This window comes from Sminthopsis crassicaudata, chromosome 2 (assembly GCF_048593235.1).
Source record: "Sminthopsis crassicaudata isolate SCR6 chromosome 2, ASM4859323v1, whole genome shotgun sequence".
NCBI lineage: Eukaryota > Metazoa > Chordata > Mammalia > Dasyuromorphia > Dasyuridae > Sminthopsis > Sminthopsis crassicaudata.
This window is the reverse complement of record NC_133618.1, coordinates 268,573,466-268,590,491: the sequence shown is the minus strand read 5'-3', so window position 1 is coordinate 268,590,491 and position 17,026 is coordinate 268,573,466. Positions and strand designations below refer to the sequence as shown.

The following is a 17,026-nucleotide window of genomic DNA, read 5'->3' as shown; positions in this document are numbered from 1 at the left end:
TGCTCTTATATGCTTAGCAAAAGTTTTATGAGTAGCTGGGGATAATTTTTTTTAAATTAGGTCTTAGGTGAAGAGGACAATAGCATTTTGATAATCATCTTCATCATTAATCATCATTATGATTGTCATTCCATTTTGTTGTTGTTATTCAGTCATATGTAGTTCTTTATGACATCATTTGGGGTTTTCTTGGCAAAGACACTGGAATGGTTTGCAATTTCCTTCTCCAGCTCATTTTACAGATGAGAAAACTGAGACAAACAGGGTAAATTTCTTACCCAGAGTAACACAGCTAATAAATGTCTGAGACCAGATTTAAATTCATGAAGTTACTACAAACCCAGTGCTTAACCCACTGCACCATTTAGCTGCCCTTGTTAATTCACAGGGATATGTTAATTCTAAAGATTGATTGGAAACAAAAAAGGAAAGCTTATAAACATAAATGTATATATATGCTTCCACAAATACATGCTTTGATCTTACCTGTGATATCATTGAGGCTGGAATATTGCAATTTAAGTCATGAAGAATTTGACAAATGTATGACCTTAGGCTAATTGCTTAAACTCTTTCAATCTCAATTTCCTTATCTTAGAAACTAATAATAGTATTTACTTTATAATATAAGTATTTCATAATAAATGAAAAGCACTTTGCAAACCTTAAACCCTTAAAAGCACTGGGGGTATAAAGAATGATAAAAGACAGTTCTCTTAGTCAAGGAGTTTACAATCCAAAAGTGGATACAATATGAAAACAACATTGTACGAATAACAAGAGATAATGAACAGAACGAAAACACTAGAATTGTGCTATACTATATAGTTGTTGTTGCTGATGGTACTTTGTTGTCTAATAGGACCATTGGGAAATTGGGGAAAGCTTCATGGAGAAGGTAGAATTTTAGCTGGGATTTGAAGGTAGCCAGGAGGGGGTGATGAGGAGGGAGAGAGAATTCTAGGCATGAGGGGCAGCCAGTGAAAATACCCACAACTGGAAGATGGAATATCTTGAATGAGGAGTCCTTTCTAACCTCCAACTTTCTGGCTTGCCCAAACTCTTCCCAGGTGCAGGCTGGTGGACTGGAGCCCAGTGCCAGTTTCTTAGAATTGTAGATGTCTATAGACTGAATCACCGCCAAAGGCAGCTACACATCGGCTGCTTTGTCTGTCTCATTTCCTATTTTGGCACAGGCTGGAGAGAAGCCAGAGGGTAAGGTTCTCCCTACAATTGCTTTCTCTGCTGCAACAGGGAAACGTGTGTGTGCTGTACTGTGCCTGGGGGAGATCATAACATCCTGGTATTGCATATAGTTGTACCTTCCAGCAAAGGTTTATAGGTTTGTTCTCCATGTTGCAGTCAAATTGGGTAAATAGTTACAATGATCTGTACAATGCTTAGCAGAAAATAGATGATGTTACTCTAATACTTGTAATGACTTCTCTCCCTGTAAAGGTCAGCTGAATATTATCATCATCCTAAAACATTTATTTAAAGGAGCTACAGGTGTGTGCTACTGGATTAGATATCATGTTCACTTAAAGAGTACAGATACTCTAAAACAGACTTTTCCCAAAAGATCAGACTCCTTTTTGTGAGAGTGTACTTTGGAAAAAGTCAAGGAAAGAATGAGATGGCATCTAGAGGTTTCTATAAGCCCTGACATCTGTGATATGAGAAATGTTGATCTATTCCAACACAGCTGCTTCTGAATACTCAGATGATCGGTTAGATATAAAGCTTTCTCTTTGCAATGGTTTTGCCAGAGATATTCATATTTTTAGAACATCTTGGTTAGAATTGTGCAAATATGGTTGTCCTGAGGAAAAAAAAGGCCACCCAGTAGCTTCAATGGGAACCAAATGAAGCACACTGAACTCTAGTCTATATTTATTAACAACTATATTTATTAACAGGGGAAAGAGTGTGAAATTCTAGGTCAAATTATCATAACATCAAAGACTTAGAGTTAGAAGGGAAAATAGAGACAAATGAACACAACCCCTTCATCTTATGGATTTGAAAACTGAGGCTTATAGAAGTAAAGGGATGTGCTTAGAGTCACACAGCTTTAAGCTTTTGAAGCTAGATTTGAACCCATATCATCTTGAATCTTATCTATCCACTATACAGTATTGTATATAAAGAGCTTAAATTTCTTTAGACCAAATGGTTCTTAATTACCAAAGTCTTTGAACATGCTAAAATATACTATGATAATTATTTCAATATAACCGATTTACTTTATAATCCTATATATGTTATTTTGTGCATTTGAAAATATTCTGAGAAAGGGTCAATAGGCTTCACTACAATATTAACAAAGTCCATGATATAAATAAAAAAGGTTTAGAAAACTTTACTTTATGCTAAAGGACTGAATGCCATATGCATATACTATCATTTACAACTTTTGCCCTTTAGATAAGCAATTAGGCTAGGGATGGTCTTGGGATATCACAAGTTGTTAAGACTAAAAAGAGGGGAAGGAAGCACATTCAGGGATGAGGTTACATCCACCACTACTACCATTATGGGATAAGAGTTAAGGAAGGAAACAAATACTCAGAGATAACTTTGTCAGAGCTCATTAATTTTTCTGCCATGTGGCAAGATGACCTTCCTTTAGTTATGGATATGGACCCCACATAATTGGTCTAAGTAATTTTCTTCTTCTATCTTTTCTTCTCTCCCCTTATCCTCTTCCTTTTCCTTTGCCTCATTTTCTTCCTCTTCCTCTTCCTTCTCCTCCTCCTTTTTTTTTTTTTTAATCTTTTTGTCTTCTTCCTGGATATTAGAAACAAGCTAATTGCTAACTGAAGTAGAGAAATGATAGTTCTCCAAGAACATAATAAAGGGTTAAATAAAGGAAATCTTTTTTTTACCTTTCTATATAGATTTGGTCAGCAACTCATAGGTAGAATTTTCTTAAAATTTTATTGAAAGATGGCAATAAGGGATTCATTGTTTAGCTATTGATTGAAGTCCGAAAGCCATTTAGTGGGAGGATAGGAAAATAAGCCCCTTTTTTGTAACCAATAAGTCAATCTTTTCAATGGTGGAAAAAAAAAAAAAAACAGAGCAGAATCTGAAAGTGGTGACAGCTTTGTGATAGATGAGTTAAGTTTGAAAGTAAAGAGTAACTTGTGTGGCTGAAAAAAATGTTAAAAACTAAAGGATCTTTTACATGGTGCTCCATATATTAGCATCTAAGTTTCGGGAACTGGAAAATTTGAGAATTAATAAAGTAGTTTCATATTTTTTTATTTACCATCAAAGTTAATTATATATTTGCCTTAATTAAAATGTTTTGCTTTAAGTAAAGTTCTTTGCAGTGGTGGTACTAGTTCATATAAAAAACTTTAGAAAATTACTTATAAAATAAGTGCTGTTGCATTTGAATTTTGTGAGTATTTTATATGTATTTAATGGCAGGGATCTACATTCTGCTTTTCAATGCTTTCAGCTGTAATCAGGATATAATATTTCCTGATAAAGAAATTGAAACTATTTCTAGAAATATGAAAAGGTGCAAATTAAGACAACTCTGAGATACCACTACACACCTGTCAGATTGGCTAAGATGACAAGAAAAAATAATGATGAATGATGGAGGGGATGTGGGAAAACTGGGGCACTGATGCATTGTTGGTGGAGTTGTGAATGGATACAACCATTCTGGAGAGCAGTTTGGAACTATGCTCAAAAAGTTATCAAACTGTGCATACCCTTTGATCCAGCAGTGCTACTACTGGGTTTATATGCCAAAAAAAATAGTAAAGAAGAGAAAGGGACCCATTTGTGCAAAAATATTTGTGGCCACCCTTTTCATAATGGCTAGAAACTGAAAATTAAAGGGATGCCCACCAATTGGAGAATGGCTGAATAAATTGTGGTATATGAATGTTATGGAATATTATTGTTTTTAAGAAATGACCAATAGGATGAATACAGAGAGGCTTGGCGAGACATACATGAACTGATGCTAAGTGAAATGAGCAGAACCAGGAGATCATTATACACTTCAACAACAATATTACATGATAATCAATTCTGATGGACATGGCTCTCTTCAACAATAAGAGGATCCAAATCAGTTCCAATTGATCTGTAATGAACAGAATTAGCTACAACCAGAGAAAGAATACTGGGAAATGAGTATGGACCACGACATAATATTCCCACTCTTTCTGTTATTGTTTGCTTGCATTTTTGTTTTTTCTTCTCAGGTTATTTTTACCTTCTTTCTAAATCTGATCTTCCTTGTGCAACAAGATAACTGTATAAATATATATATATATATATGTATACATATATTATATTTAACACATACTCTAACATATTTAACATATATGGGACTATCTGCCATCTAGGGGAAGAGGTGGAGGGAAGGAGGGGAAAAGTTGAAATAGAAGTTTTTGCAAGGGTCAGTGTTGAAAAATTATCCATGCATATGTTTTGCATATGAAAAGTTATAATAAAAAATAAAAAATAAATAGAAAAAAAGACGTAATAACCTGTGTAAATTAATAGATGCTCAGTCTTAACAGTGAAAGGGTACATTAAAAACATGATTTATGAATATGTTAATTGTGCTTCCCTTCTATAGATTTTAATAACCATCTAGACTTTTCTTATTCAATCTTATCCATGTTTCCCTCAAACTGTTTTAAGCCTCACTTCCATATAGACACAGGCAGAATTTCCCTGCTACTGTTCATGCCCAAGCTGCTTTTCCTGGAGTTACAAAACAAGCTCTAATTCTTTCTTGTCTTGTTAAAAATCTTATAGGTTGATCTTACTCTTAATCTGGATTTTCATATCTGAGTTCCTGTCTAGTCAGAGAGGCCATCCTTATTTGCTTTCCTCCTGCATTTTCTCCCTTAAGAATTAACTAGTGTCTTGGCTGATAAAACAGTTTTCCTCCTCAACTCTACCACCTGTTTCCTCTCAGCTACTTTCTAGAGTCTTCTCTTTGTAGCCTGGTTTCCAAATCCCGTATGTGCTGAGCCTGTGTTCCCCAAGGAAATTAGTACCCCTCTGAAGAACTGCTGTCTTTGTACTGAAGCCCCAACTCTCCTAGGAATGGACAAACTGGAGCTGTCTGTCTCAAAAATGAGGCATTGTCACTGAAGGCCAAAATTGTAGAAGGAGAGGAAGGAGGGAAGGAGTTTGCACACAAAAATTTACATAGATTCTCTCTTTATGCTTTGCAAGGATGCTCAATAGGAAAAAGATCTGAATCAAGTGTTTAGGACAAGACAATTCATGTTATAGAAACTGAATCTAAAGAGGTGGGAAGCATTCTTCAGCATCAGCTCTCTGGGATCATGAGTGGTCATGCCATTTTGTTTAACATTTTTTTCATTCCATTTTTATTCTTTGATTATGTTTAGTAGAATATGCAAGAGTATTTAATGTAGAGGACCACATTTAATGGAATCTCTGATCTAGTCAACTGTCCTTTGCAACCTATTGCAAAATATGATACACAAATATAAGATCAATCATTCAGATTCAAGAGAAAGAAAAAAAAAAAAAAAAGGTCCCAGGATCTGACTGCATGGAGTTTAAGATTGGTGACTCTTTTGGCATGGCACAATAATAATAGCATTTAAATTGTGTTTTAAAGCTTGCAAAGAGATTTCTAATTTTTTTTCTTGTTTTGTCCTCACAATAACCTTAGGAGGGACTATTATTGCCTTCATTCTGCAGATGAAAAAACTTAGGTTATAAGAGGTTGTGACTTATTCAGGGTAATACAACAATAAGTATCTGAAGCAGGATACAAATTCAGCTCTTCCTGATTCTAGATCCAGGGCTCTCTCTGCTATATTACCCAACTGCAGAGGAGACCCACTGAGTGTTCCCTATGGATACATTCTGCACCAGGATTAGTTATCTGGAGCCTTCAGGGACTCAGTGAACTTGGATGGGAAAAAAGTTACATCTTTATCTCATTTTGATTGGTTTCCTTTATAATCCTACAAGGTGCATTTTATGTATTTAAAATTATTATTCAGAGAAGAACCTAGCCCTCATTAGAATTCTAAGGAAGTCTCAGTCTGTCTCTCTGTCTCTCCCTGTGCCTATATCTCTGTCTGCTTGTCTTTCTCTGTCTCTATCTCTCTCTTTCTCTCTGTCTCTGACTGTACCTTTCTTTGTCTATCTCTCCTTTCTCTTTGTCTCTTTTTCTCTTCATTTCTCTCTGTTTCTCTCTGTTTCTCTCTGTTTCTCTCTCTCTCTCTCTCTCTCTTCTCTTCATCTTCTCTCTCTTCTCTCTCTCTCTCTGTTTATCTGTGTCTCTCCCTGGGACCTTATCTCCTTTTCTCTGAATCTGCTTGTCACTTTCTATCTCTGTCTTTCTCTGTGTCTTTTCACTGACACTTTCTTTCTGTCTTTTTCTCTCTCCCTCTGTCTGTGTCTGTATCTTTGTCTCTGTCTGTCTGTCTCTCTGTCTCTATCCCTGTTCACTGTGTGACACTGTGTGTGTCAATGCCAAATACAAATGTTAGATTCAGATGGAGGAGAGGGCCTCTGACCATCTGGAACTGTAGTCCAGGGATGCTGGTGTCTGAATATTATCCTTAAGATATCTGAGATTCTTAATAAATGTTTTAGTGGATTTAGGGGCTTCTGGATAGCATATGTGAGTCAAAGGGGAAAGAATAAAAAAAAAATTCCAATTCTACCTTCTGGGAATACGTAAAACTCCCCAGGGCTGACTTTCCTTAATGAAGTGTCAACAAGGGATACTATGTTTTGGAGTGGAATGAGCCATGGGTTGGTAATTACTGGTCTTCAAGCCTCTGTGTCATTACCCACCAAGTGGAGCATATTACCTTTTTGGCAAGGTTGTTGTAAGAATCAAATAAGTAAGACACTGTGTGTTAAATGCTTTGTAGCTATAAAATTCTACATGAAAGTTAGGTTTAATATTCACAAGATGCTGCTGGGCCTTAGTCTTTTATCCTCTGATCTCAACATTTTTGATTGTTTCCATGTGCCTCTTCTTTTCTCTTATAAATCTTATGTAGGATTTCCAATTACATGAGGCCATTATTTTCACCAAATGATTTTGCCATATACAATGAGCAGGACATAGAAAACCAGAAGTCAAAAATCCTGGTCCAAGAGATTTTAAGTATGGGATATGTCTTGGACAAAAGGAATCAAGGACATTTTGGAGCAGAGAAGAATAAATTATGTAGATTTTCTTACCAAACAATAAGTACTTTGATAACTAATTTCATGTTTAGTATTTTAATTTTTTTCAGTGAACAAAAATTTAACTTTTTCTTGTATCCCCATTGTTGAAAAAAATTTAGATAAACAAAATCCTTGCAATCATGACACCTAGTTAAGCAAAACAAATATCAACATTGGACTATGTCCAAAATTATTCTGTATCATTTTGTACCATTACTTCTGTATCAGTTAATGGATAACATATTTCATCATCAGTTCTCTGAAACCGTGCTTGGTAATTTAATCACATTTGATATTTTCTCATGGAAATAATATTTATGCTAATGTATTTGGGTTTCATTGAATACAGTTTGGGAAATCTGTATGACATCCTCTAGTCACCAACTGGTCATTAAAGATGTCTTCCAAGTAAATGAGTATGAGCCAGAGATATAGATAGAAATTGAATTGAAGTTATACTTTGTTAATATTAAGGGTAAAATTGGATTGCTAACTTTCCTAATCTTGATACTTTACTGCTTTAAAAGACCCACATATTAATTATAGGATCACAGATTCAGCTCTGGAAGGGAGTTCAGACTCACAGAATCCAATTTATTTTTTTCTGTCCATGAAGAAACTGACCCTCAGTTTTGTAAAGTGATTTGCCTCATACAAGTGATTAGTACAAAAGTCAGGATTTTAATGGAGGTCTTCTGACTTTAGAGAAGTGCTGATTCTATTGTACTAGGTTGCTTCCTAAAGTATAGGTTTTCTTTCTATGGATACTCATTCGAATCCCTTCCTCATTTTAAGATGTCTTAGATCTCTGAGAATTACTATTGTCATCAACTGATAAATAAGTTTCTTTTAAAAAAATTATTTATTTTTAAAATACATTGCTTTATGAATCATGTTGGGAGAAAAAATAAGAACAAAGGGGAAATACCATGGGAGAGATTAAAAAAAAAACAGGGAAAAAGTTAACATAGCATATTTTGATTTACATTCAGTCTCAACAATTCTTTTTGTGGATGCAGATGGTATTTTCTGTCCAAAGTGTATTGGGATTGCTTTGAGTCACTGAACCACTGAGGAGAATCAACTCTTTCATAGTTGATCATCACACATTCTTGTTGTTATTGTATACAATGTATTCTTGGTTCTGATTGTTTTGCTCAGCATCAATTTACATGAATCTTTCCAGGCCTTTCTAAAATTAGCTTGTTCATCAATAGAACAATAATATTCCATTATCGTCATATACCACAACTTGTTCAGCCATTCCCCAACTGATGGACATTTATTCATTTTCCTCTTTGCTATCATAAAAAGAGTTGCTACAAACATTTTTGCACCTGTGGGTCCTTTCCACTCCTTTTTGATTTCCTTGGGACACAGACACAGTAATGGCACTGCTGGATCAAAGGATATGTATAGTTTTATAGCTCTTTGGGCATAATTCCAGATTGTTCTCCAGAATAATTGAAACATTTCACGACTTCATCAATAATGCATTAGTATCCCAGTTTTCCCACATCCCCTCCAATATTCATCATTATTTTTTCTGTCTCTTAGCCAATCTGAGAGATGTGAGGTGATACCTCAGAGCTGTTTTAATTTGCATTTCTCTAATCAAGTCATTTAGAGCATTTTTTCATATAATAATAAATGGCTTTAATTTCATGAAATCCTTTGAGTATTTATCAAATGTGGAATGACTTGTGTTCTTATAAATTTGCCACATTCTTTATATATTTAAAAAATGAGACCTTTATCAGAAATACAAGCTATAAAAATTTCCCCCAGCTTTTGTACTTCCCTTTTAATCTTGTTTCTGTTGGTTTTGTTTGGGTAAAACCTTTTTAATTTAATGTAAATAAAGTTGTCCATTTTGCCTTTCATAATGTTCTCTAGTTCTTCTTTGGTCATAAATTCCTCCCTTCTCCAAAAATCTGATAGGTATCTCCTGCTCTCCTAATTTAAGTTATCATCCTTTATCCCAAAATCATGTACCCATTTTGATCTTATTTTGGTATGGGGTGTGAGATATAGGTCAATGTCAAGTTTCCAACATCATTTTCTAGTTTTCCCAGCAATTTTTGTCAAATAGTGAGTTATATATATATATATATATATATATATATATATATATATAAAATAGAAAATAGAGTTTGAGGTTTTATCAAATACCAGATTACTATAGGTCTTGATTATTGTGTACCTAATCTATTCCCCTGATCCACCACTATTTCTTAGCTAGTACCAAATGGTTTTGATGACTACTGCTTTATAATACAGTTTCAGGTTTGATAATTTTAGGTGCTTGATAGATGAGTTTCTAATAATCAGCCTTTTTCAATTTGGCTCAACTGTTTTTTGGATTGTTGGGTCCTTACTTAAAGATTCATTAGCATACATTGTTGGTGGAATTGCGAATGGATCCAACCATTCTGGAGAGCAATTTTGAACTATTCTCAAAGAATTATCAAACTGTGCATACCTTTTGACCCAACAGTGTTTCTCCTGGGCTTATATCCCAAAGAGATCTTAAAGAGGGAAAGGGACCCACATGTGCAAAAATGTTTGTGGCAGCCTTTGTTGTAGTGGCAAGAAACTGGAAACTGAGCAGATGCCTATCAATTAGAGAATGGCTGAATAAGTTATAGTGTATGAATGTTTTGGAATATTGTTGTTATATAAGAAATAATAAGCAGGATGATTTCAGAGAGGCTTGGAGAAACTTACATGAACTAATGCGAAGTGAAATGAACAGAACAAGGAGATCGTTGTACATGGCAACAAGACGAACATATGACAATCAATTCTGATGGACATGGCTCTCTTCAATAATGAGATGATGCAGATCAGTTCCAATGATCTTGTGATGAAGACAACCATCTACACCCAGAAAGAGGATTGTATGGTTCACAACATAACATTTTCACTCTCTTTGTTGTTATTTGCTTGCGTTTTATTTTCTTTCTCATTTATTTTTCTGGTTTGATTTGATTTTTCTTGTGCAGGAAGATAATTGTATAAATATGAATGCATGAATTGGATTTAACATATATTTCTACCATGCTTAACACATATTGGACTACTTGACATCTAGGGAAAGGGATGGGAGAAGTGGGGGAATCAGAACACAAAGTTCTACAAGAGTTAATGTCAAAGAGTTATCCATACATATGTTTTGAAAAATAAAAAGCTTTAATTAAAAAAAAAAGTTTCATTGGCATTCAATTGTTCAGTTGTTTGTCAGTCATGTCCTACTATTTGTTATCCCATTTAATGATTTGTCCAAGGTCACATAGAAAATATTTGAGGACAGAATTGAACTGATGACAATGAGTCTTCCTAACTTTAGGTCAGGTACTCTCTCCATAATGCTACCTAGCTACCCTTCCATTGTCATTGTCTTTCTTAATGCAGTATTACGTTCATGCCATGAGGAATTACTGGAGTTGAACTTTAATGGGATATACAGAAGATTATCTAAGTTGGTTTTCTAAAAATTTAATTAAGTTATTTATTAAATAGCTATTGTGTGCTATGCAGAATGGGCAGATGAGAATAGTCATGAAGGCAGTTGAAGCAAATTCTATGGAGTGCTTAAAGTTTGGTCAGGTATCAAAGATGCTAAGGTCATCCAGTGTACCTCAAGCCACTGCCATCATTTTGATTTTTGTCTTGACATTGGATTACAATAACTCTACAAGAGAGAGTGATTTTGATACCTTTGTGAAACTTTTCCTTACTTAAATCCAATTTACATCAAGTCAATATATTACCAAGTCATTGGTCTTTGAAAATGAAGGATCAATAATAACAAAAACAACTGTCTGCTGGGTACTGCACTAGATCCTGGGATACAAAAATACAATAGCTTCTTCTCTCAAGAAATTTGTATTCTCCTGGAGTGAGGAGAACATAAGAATTAAAGCATAGGTAATTTATTTTTTAAAAGCACACAAAGTAATATGATAGAAGACAAAAAATTCAGAGGTTAAAAAAGACCTTTTGTAGGAGGTAGTACTTGAGCTAAGACTTTAAGGAAATTAAGAGTCTAAAAGTAGAGGTGAAAATAAGTGTATGTTCTAGACTCAATCAGAGGTACACATTTGGAAGGTGGTATAGCACATACAGGCAAAGGTGTATGGGAATCAACTTGGACTGACTTATGAGAATTAATTGTCAAATTTTCAGTGTGAGTATTTACATCTCAAAAATGGGCAAATGCTACATATGAGGACCTGGCTATTGTTTAGTTGATTTTTAGATTTAAAAAAGTGAGACGAAAACACTAAAAATTCAGATTAAATTTCAAAGTTTGTCATTAACATTTTTTTTTCTTGGAAAGTCAACAACAACAAGACACAAATAGAGAGGTATATTGTCAAATGTTAAACTGACTTTCCAAGATGTCTTGACTAACAGGTATATTGAATATGAGTGAGGCAGAATTGTGGAAAGTCATCTGTCTTACTCTCTTCTCCAGCGTCATCAAAGTTCAGTGGCAGAATAAAAGTTAAGATGACTGGTGATGACCCAGGATGCAGTAGGTGACATTGTCCTTTTAAAATTAAGATCTTTCTCAGGTCTCCAGGTCTCAGTTTATTTAAGTCAATACCCATTTAATGACTAAGAACTGGGTAAGAATTGAGACAAAAAGTGGTCTAGTATAGGGAACATTACTAGGATGGTTTTGTAAGAACCTAGAGCAAGAGGAAATAAGTAATGTGCAATGAGCCTGTAAGAATTGGAGAACTTTGATTTATATTCTATTTCTGCTGATTCTTATCTGTGAGAACTTAAGCAGGTTCAATGAGTCTCTTTGGATCTCAGTTTCCTCATCTGTAAAATGAAGTATTCAATAGCTTTATGAGATGAGTACTATTATTTTTACGACAATTCTGCAGATGAGGAAACTGAGGCCAGTGATAGATAATTAAGTGTGTTTTCCAGAGTCACACAGTTAGTAAATACCTGAGGTCATATTTGAACTCAGATCTTGACAGCTTTATATTTCTATTCCTTGCTCCATTTAACTGCTCTAAATCTATGATTCTGTGATCTTATAATTTCTTTGATTGGTTAGAGAACAGTATGTCTGGTTCTAAAGACTTTTGTTTGACTCCAGAAGGAATCAAAGTCCAGGACCTTTCAACCCCAAATGCCAGATCCTGATGTCTAATTCTTAGACTCAGACTCTACAAAAATTCCAACAAACTAGGATTATCCTCAATGGCCCAACAACATGAGAGAGGAACTTTGAAATGAGAGTGAATAGAAGCTCTGCCTTTCCTGTTTTCTGTTCCTGGCTTTCCAAAAATGATTTCCTGGCTTTGTACAATTATTATTATTATCCTTGCCAGCCACCAGTAAGGCTAAAGCAATGCTTCAACTTACTTGTATTTGTTTTTTCCCATTTCTTTTTATTTTCTGGAATTAATGAATTAATCATGTAACTCAGTTTACTAGATAAACCACTGGAGTATTTAGGTACTTACTGATGAATGGGGTAAACTTGGGAAGTTTTGAAGTCAATAGTTTGGTCAGGAAGAATTGGATATGTGTATATGGGGAAATACAAGTGGTCATTGTTTTCTGTGCCTTCTCATTTCCATCAGTGGCCAAAAGGAAATAAATTCAATTTACAATAAACTCCAATAGATTGTGAGCTGGACAAGTCATTTAATTTCTTGGCAGAAAAAAGAGCCAGAAGTTGCAGAACAGTAGCTGATCTTCCTTACTAGAGGGGGTTTTCTTTGCAGAGTTCCCATACAACTAATTTTAACTAATTGTAAGGTGTAAACAAAAGGAACACAACCAATTTTAATTAGTTACCATGGTCAGCATACTATGCTAGGTCTTGGAGGAGATTATAAAGTCCACATGGCAGTTAGGAGGAAGAATAGACAGTCTTGGACATGGAATCAAGAAGTCCTGAGTTCAAATTTAGCTTCAAACACTTTCTAGCCATGCTACTTTGGACAAGTTACTTTACCATTCTGTTCCTCAGTTTCATCATCCATAAATGGAGATAACAATAACATCTATTGTTCAGATTTGTTGTAAGGGTAAAATGAAATAATATTTATAAAATATTTTGCAAATCTTAAAGCACTACATAATTATTATTATTATACAACACAATGTCTGTTCTTGTTGAGTTCATTGTTGAGTACCTATAATGTATAAAATCACATGCAAAGAAAGCTCATAGCTTGAAAAAGATTTTCTAATTTAGCTATTTTTGAGTCTGAGAATGAATGGGTTTAGATAATTAAATGCTAGTTCTTTTTCAAAATGTTATCTTTTAAAATTAAAAAAAAAATTGAGTTTCAAGGTCTTTCCCTCCTGCCACCCTCTTTCTACTCACTGAGAGAAGTCAAGTAACATGATACCTAATATTCTTGAAAAATCATGCAAAACATATTTCCATATCACCCATATTGCAAAGCCACCACCACCATCATCACCATCACCAAGAACAAGAAAAAGTTTTCACTCAGAAGTCATCAGTCTCACTCTGGAGGCATAGCATTTTTTAAAAATCATGAGTCCTTTGAAATTATTTTAGATCATTCTCTTAATTAGAGTGGCTAAGTCTTTCCCAGTTGATCATTGTTACAATATTGCTGTCACTGTGTTTGATGTTCTGGTTCTGTTCACTTCACTTTACAGCAGTTCATGTAAATCACCTCAGATTTTTCTGAACCCATTTCCCATATCATTTCTTATTGCACAAAAAAATTGCATCATAATTATATATCACAATTTGTTCAGCCGTTCTCCAATTGATGGACATGGGACAGAATATATTAACCTTATTACTTAGTAATGCTTCATCTACCAATCATTTTATATGGGACACAAAAGAATCTTGAAATTTATAAACTAAGGGGAACCATAACCACAGAGCTCTTGGAAATTATGATCTAAGTTGAGCTATTTCAAGTTAAATAGAGAGAATTATATGTGGACTTTCAAATCTCACATTAAAGAATGGTATCTGGCAGAGAGTCAGGCCTCAATGACCAGAAAATACAGTTCAAAAATAGTAAATGAGCCTAAGGTCATCAGTTAGGTAGGAACAGTTTTACTTTACATTCTAGAGAACTTGACATGGGGAACAAAGATTCCTAGAGAGAAAAGTCCTTTCTAGTCAAGGATCTGAAAAAAAAAGCATTATTCCTTAAGAGAACAGGACTAAGGTAACAGTTTTTTTTTCTTTTATATTTCTAAAAGAGTTATACTAATAAAGGATAGGAACTGGGGGGGGAACTATAGGTATCAAGTAAAAGAGTGATACCAGAATCAACTCATCTTCCTTCAAGGAAAACATAGATTCTCTACTGAAATGAGAAATTGGAAAGAAAGAGGAGTTCAACAATTTTGTGTCTAGTGGAGCAATTTTGACAGTGACAGTTACTACTGGGCCAGAAAAGCAATGTTAAGAAGCAGTCTTGTGAGACCAGCAAAGAGCAATGCTTGGTAGAGAACACCTATCTGATAGAAGATACACACTATGAATACTAATAAGAAGGAGGTCCAAGGGGAACAGTGGAATGATATTGTTTAAAAAAATTGACAACCCAGTAGCATCAAAGGATCACACCCATCATTCATGACCCTAACCACATGTTTCTCTTACATTGTCCATATGTGTTTTACTGTCTGTGTATTCTATATGTCATTAAGCTTTGAACATATTTTCTTCATATGGGTGTCCTCCATGTGGGTGTCCTGTGTGTATAAACTTCCCATTGCTAGCTTGTATATTTCTGGAAGAATGTGTCCTAGAGTTAAAGAGAAAATATTTTATTGTTACATTTCTTACTATCCTGTTTCATTAAATGCCTTTGTTTTGAACCAATTGCTGATGGGTAAAACTGAAAACTTGAGTGCAGGCCATTGAGCTATGATAACAGTTGAATAATAACTTCAAATGAGAGAATTGCATATGAATTTTGAGGTGCTACTTATGTTATTCTATTGTCATACAGTGGGTTTGGAAATTAAAAAGGTTTTTGCAGAGGAACTAGACCACCTTCTATCTTCATTGTCTTTTAAGTCAATTCTATGTGGTTTAAATAAAGGCATCTAAGGAGAAGAAACAGGGGATACAAGTGCAAAAGGGAAAAAAAAAGCAAAGCAGCCCCTTACCTCAAAAATAAGGGAGTTTCGTTCCTTTCTCATTCCTTGCCAATAAAGGTAGCAACTGACATTTGCAAAATAAGACATGCAAGAAAAGAGAAGAAATGAAACCCAGAATAGTATAATTATAATGGTCTTCTGAACATTTCAGGAGAAGGAAATCAATGATGACATTTCAGAAGAGTTTGTACATGAGTAATAATATTAAGTTCTTGACCCTCTTCCACTAAGCGGGAATACTGTATCATCACTATGCAACAGAGCATGTTAAGGATGCTGAGAACAACTGGTAAGTTTATGCAGATGATTAGAATCTTCAATGATTGACTTTCCTCTTCTAATGTAGTAGAGAAGGAGGTAGCAGGGTTGTATTATGGAAGAAGGTTCTGGCATGAAATATTCCAGAAAAGGGAAAAACTGAAGGAATCAGTTAAATTCAATTTATTCAATTATTTTATGATTAATTCAATTAAATAAATATTTTAAAAACAAATTGTAATACTCAGAACATGGTAGAGGAAGCCAAATCATTATAGGAGAAAGGAATGAGCATTTGGTAAACATATATTTAGAGGTAAATACCTTTGTATTTACCTCTCATCTTTTGTTCTCTATTTGTAGACAAGAAATAACCCCAGAGAAGAAAATAGTAAGGATAACTTATTGAAAGAAATTCTAATATGGCTTAAATTGTTTTTATAGCTAGGCCTTTCAAAGGCAATGAATCAGCTACCCCAATTTCTACCCCCAATCCTCACCCTTCATCTTGGGACTGGTTTGAAGTATTCAAGTGTCTCCCAAGCTAAGAAATATGATGTCTAGATTGCATCTGATGTCCTAAAAGAATCCAACATAACCTATCAATTTGTAAGTTTGAAAGCTTAGCACTCATGTTTTTGTCTACGTAGAATCCCTCTTTTGAACTACCCTAATAAAGATAGGAATGTAAACATGAATCTCTTATGATTACTCTTCCATGCTTACCTTTTTATAGCACTCTTGAATCTTGTGTTTGAATATCATATTTTTTATTCAACTCTGGTCTTTTCTTCAAGAATCCTTAAAAGTCCTTTATTTCATTAAATATTAATTCCCTACCCAGCCCTGGAAAGATTATACTCAGTTTTGTGAGTAGGTTTTTCTTGATTATAATCTTAGTTCCTTTGCCTTCCAGAATATTATATTCAAAGTCCTCCACTCCTTTAAAATGGAAACTACTAAATTTTGTGTGGTCTTGACTGTGGCTTTACAATATTTCAATTGTTTTTTTTTTCTGGCTGCTTGCAATATTTTCTCCTTGACCTGAGGGCTATGGAATTAGACTATAATATTCCTGAGAATTTTCATTTTGGGATCTCTTTCAGGAGATAATTGGTGGAATCTTTCAATTTCTATTTTACCCTCTGGTTCTAGAATACTAGGGCAATTTTCCTTGATAATTTCTTGAAATATGATGTCTAGGTTCTTTTTTGTTTTTTGTTTTTCATCATGGTTTTCAGAGAATTCAATAATTCTTCTTCCCCCTCCCCCAAAGGCAATTGGGGTAAATTGGCAATTACTTGCCCAGGATCACATAGGTAGGAAGTGTTAAGTGTCTGAGGTCAGATTTGAACTTGGGTTCTCCTGACTTCAGGTCTGGTGCTCTATCCACTATGTCATCTAGCTGCTCTGA

At 34.5% G+C, this 17,026-nt stretch overlaps 1 long non-coding RNA gene across 4 annotated transcripts in view; it reads right to left on the bottom strand.

Annotated features, from left to right (window-relative positions):
• Nucleotides 1-17,026, bottom strand: part of LOC141555913 (uncharacterized) — a 47,258-nt gene that overhangs the window by 17,927 nt on the left and 12,305 nt on the right. The window contains exon 1 of one of the 4 annotated variants that reach the window (XR_012486385.1): nt 995-1,085. The exons of the other annotated variants lie outside the window; for them this stretch is intronic. This is a non-coding gene — a long non-coding RNA (uncharacterized LOC141555913). Of the gene's footprint in view, nt 1-994; nt 1,086-17,026 lie in introns of those variants that run through there. 4 annotated transcript variants of the gene reach the window in all.